The sequence below is a fragment of the Echinops telfairi genome, unplaced genomic scaffold, assembly GCF_000313985.2.
Source record: "Echinops telfairi isolate 266 unplaced genomic scaffold, ASM31398v2 ScPeMD7_42;HRSCAF=159, whole genome shotgun sequence".
Taxonomy (NCBI): domain Eukaryota; kingdom Metazoa; phylum Chordata; class Mammalia; order Afrosoricida; family Tenrecidae; genus Echinops; species Echinops telfairi.
Window position 1 is genome coordinate 4,384,756 of NW_022103940.1, and position 9,546 is coordinate 4,394,301.

At 35.1% G+C, this 9,546-nt stretch overlaps 1 protein-coding gene and 1 pseudogene across 1 annotated transcript in view; both read right to left on the reverse strand.

Moving 5' to 3' along the window:
• The window catches only part of DACH2 (dachshund family transcription factor 2), a 781,274-nt gene that overhangs the window by 434,384 nt on the left and 337,344 nt on the right, over positions 1-9,546 (reverse strand). The gene's annotated exons all lie outside the window — the stretch shown is intronic.
• LOC101657975 lies at positions 2,005-2,483 on the reverse strand (annotated as a pseudogene).

A 9,546-nucleotide genomic window follows, 5' to 3' on the forward strand; every position in this document is an offset into this window, starting at 1 on the left:
TGGAAAATTAAGTTAAGACCGGGGGAGGGAAACCTACATTTTAGAGGAGGCACCAACATTTCTGTTGGTGATTATGCGGGGGAAATTGGGAGGAGCAACCTCATATCTGGAAGGGATGCTAAACAACAACTGTAAGGAACCTAAGGGGACAATCAAACCAGTTATATGTTCCTGGGTAGACACTACAAATGTGTTTCTACCCAACCCTCGATGAACCACACCATGGACTAAGCAATATGATGACCCTAGAATCTGGCCTTATAGGAAACATAGCATCCCCAAGAGCCACGGCAAAAGGACACGACCTAGAAATCTGACTGACTTAAATGGGCCCTACCTTAAAACTACCTGTCCCCTTGGACTTAGGACTGAAATACTCGGATGGGAGAGGAAGCAAAGGATAGCCATCCTAAGCCTCTAGAAATGGTAGTTATTGGACCTCAGGTGGGACCCTGGGCTTAATGGGTGTAAAATGAAAGAGAACCCAGAACCACAGAATATTTACTACCATAATGCTCCCTTTGCATTAATATGACAGGTTTTAATCTGTTAGGCAAGGATCTGCATCTGTAAGAATTGATACAGTAAATTTTCCCCTGGCACCAATCCTTATGGTCAGTGTAAGCAGATCTCAGTCAATTACGAAATAAAGCTGGGGAGGGAGGGGGAAAATGAGCAACTGATATTAAGGGCTGAGGTGGAGGGCAAATGTTTTGAGAATGATGAGGGCAGCAAATGTACATATGTGCTTGATACAACGGATGTATGGATTGTGATGAGAATTGTACAAGCACTCCCCCCAATAAAATAATTTTTTTAAAAAGAAATAAAGCTGTACAAAGCGACAACTCAGGGATTATAGCTTGCAGTTGGGTATACTTGCATAAACTCTTCATATCAATATTACCCTAAATTCTATGTCATTGGAAAAAATATTGATGTTAACAATGCAATTACCTTATACCCCAAGGTGATGATTGATGAGGTTTTCCTTTTTTCTTTCTTTGCTTTTGTTTGTTTGTTTGTTTGTTTTTCTGCCTTTTGTTTGGTTTGGTTTTGTTGTTGTTCTTGTGCGGGGTTTTTTTGGTAGTTGTTAATAATATGACTGCCAAAGTAAGCCAGTTGTTCATGTCCTGTGGACAAGCAGATGGATTCTGGCCTCCCACTTAACTTTAGTGCAAATCTAAGTACAGTCAGTTCATATAACATAACTCAGCTCAATACTTGACATCATGAAACCATCACTGAAGATAAGGGTGCTACAGCAAAATGTGGCGAAGAAAGCAGATGGTGTCAGTCTATCAACTGCAATAGTGTCTTGGGGTCTCAGAAGCATGTATTCAAACAAGCAGCCATCTAAGAGCAGTGTCTACTAAGACCACATGGAAGAAGTACCTCAGCTTATATGGTACAAAGAAGACTATAACCCAATCCAAATAGGACAAAGGGGAAAGTAACAGCGCTTAAATTGTGCACGCTCAATTGGTAGAAGGCTATGGAGGATAGTGAGAGTGCCAAATCCCTCTTCAGAGAATGTGGTCTGATTAAGCCTCTGGCACATCCCCTCCAACCACAGGCAAAGGACCCGAACAGCTTTACTATCAGACAGAGATTATTGTAAACTTGATTATAGTGGATCAAACCATGGTATAATATGATACTTGATCAGTTGACTTCCCTCTTGACCCAAACTGAATTTGCTCTAGACTGGAGTATTTCTCACCCAATTCCATGAAAGAAATTTCTTCTCTGGCTTTTAAGTATTGATGGTGGTCTTCTCCTTATTATGCTTTCCTTGAATTATTATTATTCTCTTCTTGTCATTTTATTTTGTTTTTGTTTCTACCTGTTTCTGTTGGGTTTCCTAGTATTAGAGTGAGAGCACAAAGATTAACGATACTGCAAGCACATTGGGAATAGAAGGGTGATTTCCCATGGCACACAGGAATGGTCTGGTGCTTAATATAAAACATGAAATACAGATGAAATTTATTAGAGTTATCCTCAGTCAGCGATGGTGATCCTCTTTCTGGTCTTGCCATTCCTGGCCCCAAAATGTTCCATGGGCTCCACAATGTTCGTGTTTTCTTTCACCTCACCAAAGACCACAAGCTTGCATCCAACCATTGTTTTAGCGATAAGGATAAAATGCTAGCAACTGTTAGGATTGGGTCCAGCATTTGCCATGAACATGATGCCAGGACCTATATGGTTCAGGATGAAATTCTGATCCTCAAATTTCTCTTCATCAATGGACTTGCCAACAGTGCCATTATGGCATGTGAAGTCACCACCCTGGCACGTAACCCAGGAATGATTCTGTAAAAGTGGGAACCTTTACAACCAAATCCTTTCTCCCCAGTGCTCAGAGCACTGAAGTTTTCTGATGTCTTTGCAACTTTGGCAGCAAACAGTTCAGAAGAGATGTGGCCCAGGAGCTCGCTGTCAAAGGCTGTGTAGAAATATACAATAGGGTTGACCATGGCTGGATGCATCAGACAAGACTACAAATTCAGGAAGTGGCATCTGCAAAGCGGCCAAGAACTTACTTCCTTTTATTCTTCCAGAATACTCCAAGGAAGCAGGCTTAACTTCTCAGGTAAATAAGTGTAAAGGAATATGTGGATAATTAGCCACTTGAGTAGAAAATATTAGCTAAACATGACTCTACCATGCTGATGGTTTGTCAACTCACTCATCCAAGGCTGAATGTTTAAAAAGTATATTTTTATAGACCATTACAGATCTTATCAGCCTGCACAAATATGATAGCTACAGTGAGTGAAGCAACTGTTTTGAACACTGTTCATAATATTAGCAGCCACTGAGGACTAAAGTCCTCCCTATGGGCATATAAAGGATTATAAAAAAATGTAGGAATGAAAACAAAACTGATTTTTCATGGTTAATGTGAAGTCTGTCTCAAATTGATAAATGCAATAAGTATAAACAAAAACCACCAAATAAAAACAACTGACAACTTGCCCTGAAGTAAATTGGTGAACAGAATGTAAGACAAAGCAATTTCCCAAAGGCATTCTTAGTACATGGTCATTATTTAACCCCTGGCTGAAAATAAACAATGCTGACAGAGAGTATGTTGGAGAGCTATGAGATATGAATGATGTCAAAGCTGTAGGCTGATAACCTAGAGCTTGACATCTTATCTATAGACTGTGACAAATAGATCACTTTGCTATTGTCACTTTATTAACTTGTTGTTTGATAACAAAAGATAATCTTTCCACTATCTTTTCACACCAGTACTTTGGTGAGTGAAATATTTGAGAAACTATCAATGACATTCAGTTTTTAACCAAGGAACAATTCTCTACACTTGGATTAATATTAAATAGCAATTTCTTAATGTGAAATAGAGTTGTTTGCATATCAACAGCAGAAAAACTGCTTTGGAACATACAATTATTCATGTCAAAGAATTCATGGCAATTTCCTTTTAACTATAATGCTTTGCTAAAAGATGTAATTTTGAGTCCCTAAATGAGCATTATTGCCCAGTAAATTGATATTTTGTTCTTGTGAATTTCAATTGGAAAACAACAGCTGTTCCTAAATGAAACTACTTCTGTTTCTAATAGTCCACATCATGGATGCAACCAAGATTTCACAAGCCTCGAGAGAAACATGGAAAAGCAAATCATGACAGGGAATTACAAATGCAATATTTTGGGTTTACTTTATCAGAGTTTGTTTTGTTTGTTTAAGGAATTTTCTGTCAGTGCCCAAATCACCTGATGTTAGATTAACATCTGCTTTCAAATTACCATGTGTTGCCTCATCCCAATCAAATGTACTGTATTTGGAATTAGGATTTAGATCCTGATAATGTCTATTCTTCTCATATTTTCTTTTATCAAAGTATATTCTAATATACCCTCTCTGTAAGACTTTGTCCCCATCCTGAACTCTGTGTTTTCATTGTATATTGTTTCTAAGAATCGTTCATCAACAATCCAGCTCATTTTGCTATCACACTTGTTAGGCCTGTCCATTCACAGTAATCATTAGTCTACAAGGAGATGATGTTCTCGTTCATGTTTAAATCGATTGCCAATACTAAGCACATATGTCTTATTAAATAGACTTATTGATGGAAAAACTGGGAGGTAAATAAGACTGAATCTCTGACATTCTCATAGCTTGGATTTTTTCCCCACTTTGGAAAAAAAATACTGGTAGCAAACCAATTTCATTTATTTTCATTTTGCCTATTTCCAAATGATCTTTTCCCATGATGATTCCTTTGTAAGGTAAAACATAATTGTGAGATATATAGATATAGATATATAGATATAACAGAATTGTTCCCTCATGGTTACATTTTTTGTGGTTAGTTTCCACATTGTGGAGTGTGAATTTCATTGGAAGTATAACTGTTGGGGAAGAGCTCCTCTGAAAATTATAATGACGGGTTCCCCCCAATCAACCCTTGCTTTTGAAGGTGATTTGATTCTTGGAGTGAGGCAAGGTCACCATTATATCATAGATGTGAAACCCAGATAGCATAGACTATGGTTTGGGATAAATCGTGATTCAAATGAGTACTTATTACTTCTAGCGACTGTGACTTGGGCCAAATTCTCAAATTCTGGGAGCTAAACTTCTTCAGCTGCAAAAAATAAGGTGTATATGGTATATAACACTGGCCAACAAATGGCAATCCCATCTTCCTGAGCACCTCTAGCAATGCAGTGTTCCTACTGGATTCATTTTTTAAATAGAGAACAATGCATTTAAAAGGACTAAAGCAAAGCGGCTAGGCAATACTACTTAACTCAATGATAAGAAGGTGTGTCCTTCAAGGCACTTTGCCAGCACCATATGCCAGGTAAAAAAGTAACTGCACTTTCAATGTGCCTATATTTAATTATGCTCTAAGTTCCTGAGAACGATATTTGTCTTACACCCAGAAATAAACATCACTGATGACTTTATTGCCTTGTGATGCATAAATGAGGAGGTAGGCTCTTAATAACTTTCTCTGACAGACATAGACATGTACATTCTTTTCCTTACAGAATGATAAATTAGCATCGTTAAAGAGGGCTTCCTTATACTATTTCTTGGAATCTATGCCTTGTCTAATAAAATCACAAGTACTGCACATGTATTTGTGCCCAAGCATGTTTCTTTTTATAATAGAACACATTTACATGAACAAAAAACAGAGTCTGTCATATCTTACCAGAAACTTATTTTTATACTATAATTGCAACATAGAAAATCCTTAATGATATTCACTTGTACCTAAAATGTATTGAATAATGTCAGCAGTTAATAATATTCCTCATTAAAATGTTTTAATAGAAAAATATGTAAGAAATTACTAATTTTTAAGCTACTTATATTAATTCAAATTAATAAAGATTGTGACTTATGAATTATGTTAGCTTTCTATTGTATTTTGATCTTGTCAACCATTAGGTTATTGGAAATGTACAAACAATTTTAATATATTGTAAGTTTACCCTAAATATTTTTAAATTATTTTTTATATGGTGAATCAAAGACAAAATATAATTAATTAAATATCCTTTAAGTTTTTAGGAACTGGCAGTGGAAGCAAATTTTTATTCATGCATCCAAGTAAAACATGTATGCTTCTCTTCTGAACTTTAGCTTTTCCATTTATTTATTTTTAAGCACAGGGTACGCAATATTTTAGAATGCACACTTATAACAAGAGTTTCTGTAGAAGTACATTGCAAATTACAAATGTAATTTTTACTGCCCCATGTTATAGAGATTCATAAATGAAAAGTATTTTATTGTTATGAATAAGCTAAGAATATTTACACAAGTACTTTACAGCAATAATTAACAATTGCGCAATGCTACATAACTAGTACGTGGTGTAACATGTTATCTTACCACATCTTTAAAGCAGCCCTGGGAAATTAGGTGGTGTTAAATGAATAGTCCCTGAAGAGTGACACATCAAAGATGCCAGTATTATTAAGGACCCAGGGAAGGTTTCAGATGCACTATTTGAGTGTTACTTTGCAGGATGAGAGATTTGGATTGCTTTAGATTAGGATTAAAGAGAACCCAGGAGGAGGGAACTACATAAGCAATAAGGAAGAGATGAGAAAGCATAGTGTGTATGAGATATGCTGTCTGGTTAGAAAGATAGTGTGGGGCTTCTCTAATAGAGGATTTAAAATATCAACATAACTTTAAACTGTATAACAAAACGTAATAAATATTTTTGACTGAAGGTCTTATGGAAGAATATTCTGTCTGACTAATCTTTTAAAAGATAAACTTTACTTCTCTATATAGAACTTATTATGAAATGAAGCTTAGTTAATGGAAACTTTTTCATAGACTATTGATTCATTAATGAATTTTTAAATTGATTAAGAAATTTTTGTAATACTAGGTATATTTGGTATCAACATTCTTTGACAAATTAATGTCTATTATAAAAAGTAATTGTCGTTTGGGGATTTTACTTGGCTTTTAGCTACCAAAGGAAGACAGTTCTTAGACATATGGAAGAATTCCTCATCCCTTGTTTATTCCAGTTACTTACACTGAAAATAAACCTACAGAGTCATATAAAATAATATTTATAATACTTAAGATCTTGACACTGGCAGGTCAGCTAAGTACAGAGTTTAAATTTAATAGAAAGGACAGAAGAAGAAAAAAGAATAGAAAATTCCCATGGAAAGGTTTATGCACTGCACCAGAAGATAACTAAAATTTGAAAATTTATATCAATAATGTGCCATGTAGGAACTACAATAAAAATTGAAAGAAAAGAAATTTTAAAACCTCACCATGTGAACTAAGCTCACTGATTGCTGGGTGAGCCCAGTTGGCTTACTACTTACACAACTTGAAACCATCAATTGCTCTGTGGGAGAAAGATGGGGCTTTCGTCTCTCCTGAAGGGATACAGTCCAGTCTCAGAAGCTCACAGGGGCAGTTCTACCCTGTCCTCTAAGATTGATATGTGTTGGAATCAACTTGATGGCAGTGAGTGTATTAGATTATTAATTTTATTATCATTATCATTATTATTGTCTTAACCCTCTGCATTCCTTCCTTGTCAATAAAACTCAACCAACCTCACTGCCATCAAGTTTATGCCAAATCCCAGCAACCATGTAAGACAAGTCTGAGGGCTTCAGCGACTGTCAGTCCTTATGGGAAAAGGAATAGGAAGCCTCATCTTTCCTCGCTCCTTGTCAATGGTCCCAGGCATTCCTTCATTCCTTAGTCGGCAGTGGATCCTTATATAGCATTTCTTTAATCGTGTCTGTGTCGATTCCGATATTTTTATAAATTAGAAGTAGTTAAGTTTGGGATCTACTCTACAGCAGGACGCCTTCCTTAACAACTAAAACCCTATGACCGAACAGAATTACATCTACAGGTACAAGGGCTTGGAATTCCATGAATGTTTGGGGGACACAATTTAAGCCTAGAAGTAGATGAAAGGAATTTGCTGTACTTTTAATATAAATTATAACTAGGGTTTTAGGATTAAATAATTGATTTTACTAAGTCCACTCTGCATTCTGATAAAGAACTATGAAATACAAATTGTTAAGTGAGGTAATGCACAAAGGTTAAATAAGAATTGAAGTGCAAGATACCAGGTTAATAAACTGGGTTGACAGGTTTCCTGGCAGCAGTACGTAATGATGCTTAATGCTCCTAAAGAGTGGAAGAACAAGTTGACATTATGAGATCTGTGATAAGCAGGTATTCAAGTGGTTTCAGAACAAAGATAAATCATTATCCAGGAATGATTGCATTATTGAAATGACATGCTTTAGAGAATCGTATATTGGATAAATTATGAAAATAGCTCTGATTATAAAATGGCAAATATTTCAGGCATAGAAGTGGTAAGTGATTTTAGAGATTTTCTTTCTTATTTCTCATATGAACTTTGTGGATACACAAAGTTAGCTGTGCAAGAGCATTTTTGTCACAGTATTGAAGTTGATAGTATTTCTATAATAACCATCTGTTCGTATGGTGCCATTGTGTGTGTGTGTGTGTGTGTGTGTGTAGTTAGCAGTTGTTCTCACCAAGTCATTGACGTTTGTAGCCCTTCTGTCTCCTTTTTTAGATATCTATAGCTCTTCTCTTCCACTAAGAATTGATTTCTCTCTTGATTAGAAATTAAGTTAGAGCAATTTTTTAGGGTTGATTTCCAATGTTATCTAGGATGTGATTCTACAAACTTAATTTTTAATCATCTAAAGTAGAGTTTAAAAATTATAATTACAAAACAAGTTTATTAAAAAGATTAGCGAGGTAGTTTTGTGATGTAATGTATTCTAACCCTGAAAAAATTGCTAACCTTATAAAACAACATTATTTTAATATTTCTAAATGCTTGTGGGCAGAATAAAAATTTTAGCTTTACTCCCCTGTCCACTTAAAGCTTTCACATCCAAACAGACAGAAGCCAATTTCTTGTCATCATAGTTAAAATATTTCAATTTAAAATGCTTACCAGAATGCTGGCTTATAGAGCTAAAATTCTGTCTCCCCTTCATTCTTCAGTCTGATCCCAAAGGGACAAGGTACATAAACTCCCCAAGCTATTCTGCATTTAGAATATTTCCATTTACTCTTATTTATCAGTGAGATAAAAACAAATGGAAATTAAGCAGAGACATGCAAATAAGAAACTAGGAAAATGTTTAATGAGAATAAATTAAATCCAATTCAAACACTTTAGAAGAGCTGACATATTTGCTTTTTGTGTGTGTGGCGATTTAATTTGGAGAGTGTCTATCAGCCAAAATGCAGAAGCAGCATTAAATATTTAGAGTACATCCCTTTTTGCCCCTTTTCTTTTGTTACTTCTTTTGCTTGATGACTCCACTTATAACATTCAAAAGAAGTCAATCCAGACAATAGGAGCTCTTTGTTACATTTAATAACTTACAAGAGCAATTTATTTTTACCTTAATGAATCCACCGTTTATCTTTAAAGACAGGTTGTGCTGTAGATGGAAGTCTTGGATTGGTTGTATATTGGACATAGAGCATAACTCTTAATTGGTTTACAAAGTATTGTCTTATGTTTCAAGGAGAGATGTAAAATTTAGGGGTTATTTTCTGAAGTAACACTGAAAATTTGGTATAATCTTTTATAATTCAAGATTTGCGTAACAGATCATTGGGAAGTTGCTGAGAATTAGATGCTTCCACTCTAAGAGAAAGCTTTTGCATACCTTTCCTTATCATTGATTTCATTCTTTGAAATAAATTTTCATTGAGTATGTAATGGATTTTCTGTGAGAAAAAGAAGTCTGCAATCTCTCAGAAGTATTTTCATAGGTTTCAACACTGTGCAGTAGACAATCCTATTTACAAATGTTCTAAAGGTTAAGTTTTTCTTTGCTAAACCTAAAGCAGATACTAGATTTTTAAGAAAAAAGGTGCTTATAAAAATAAATATTCTTACTTTAAAAAAAAAACATTTTATTAGGGGCTCATACAACTGTTATCACAATCCATACACACATCAATTGTGTAAAGCGCATTTGTACA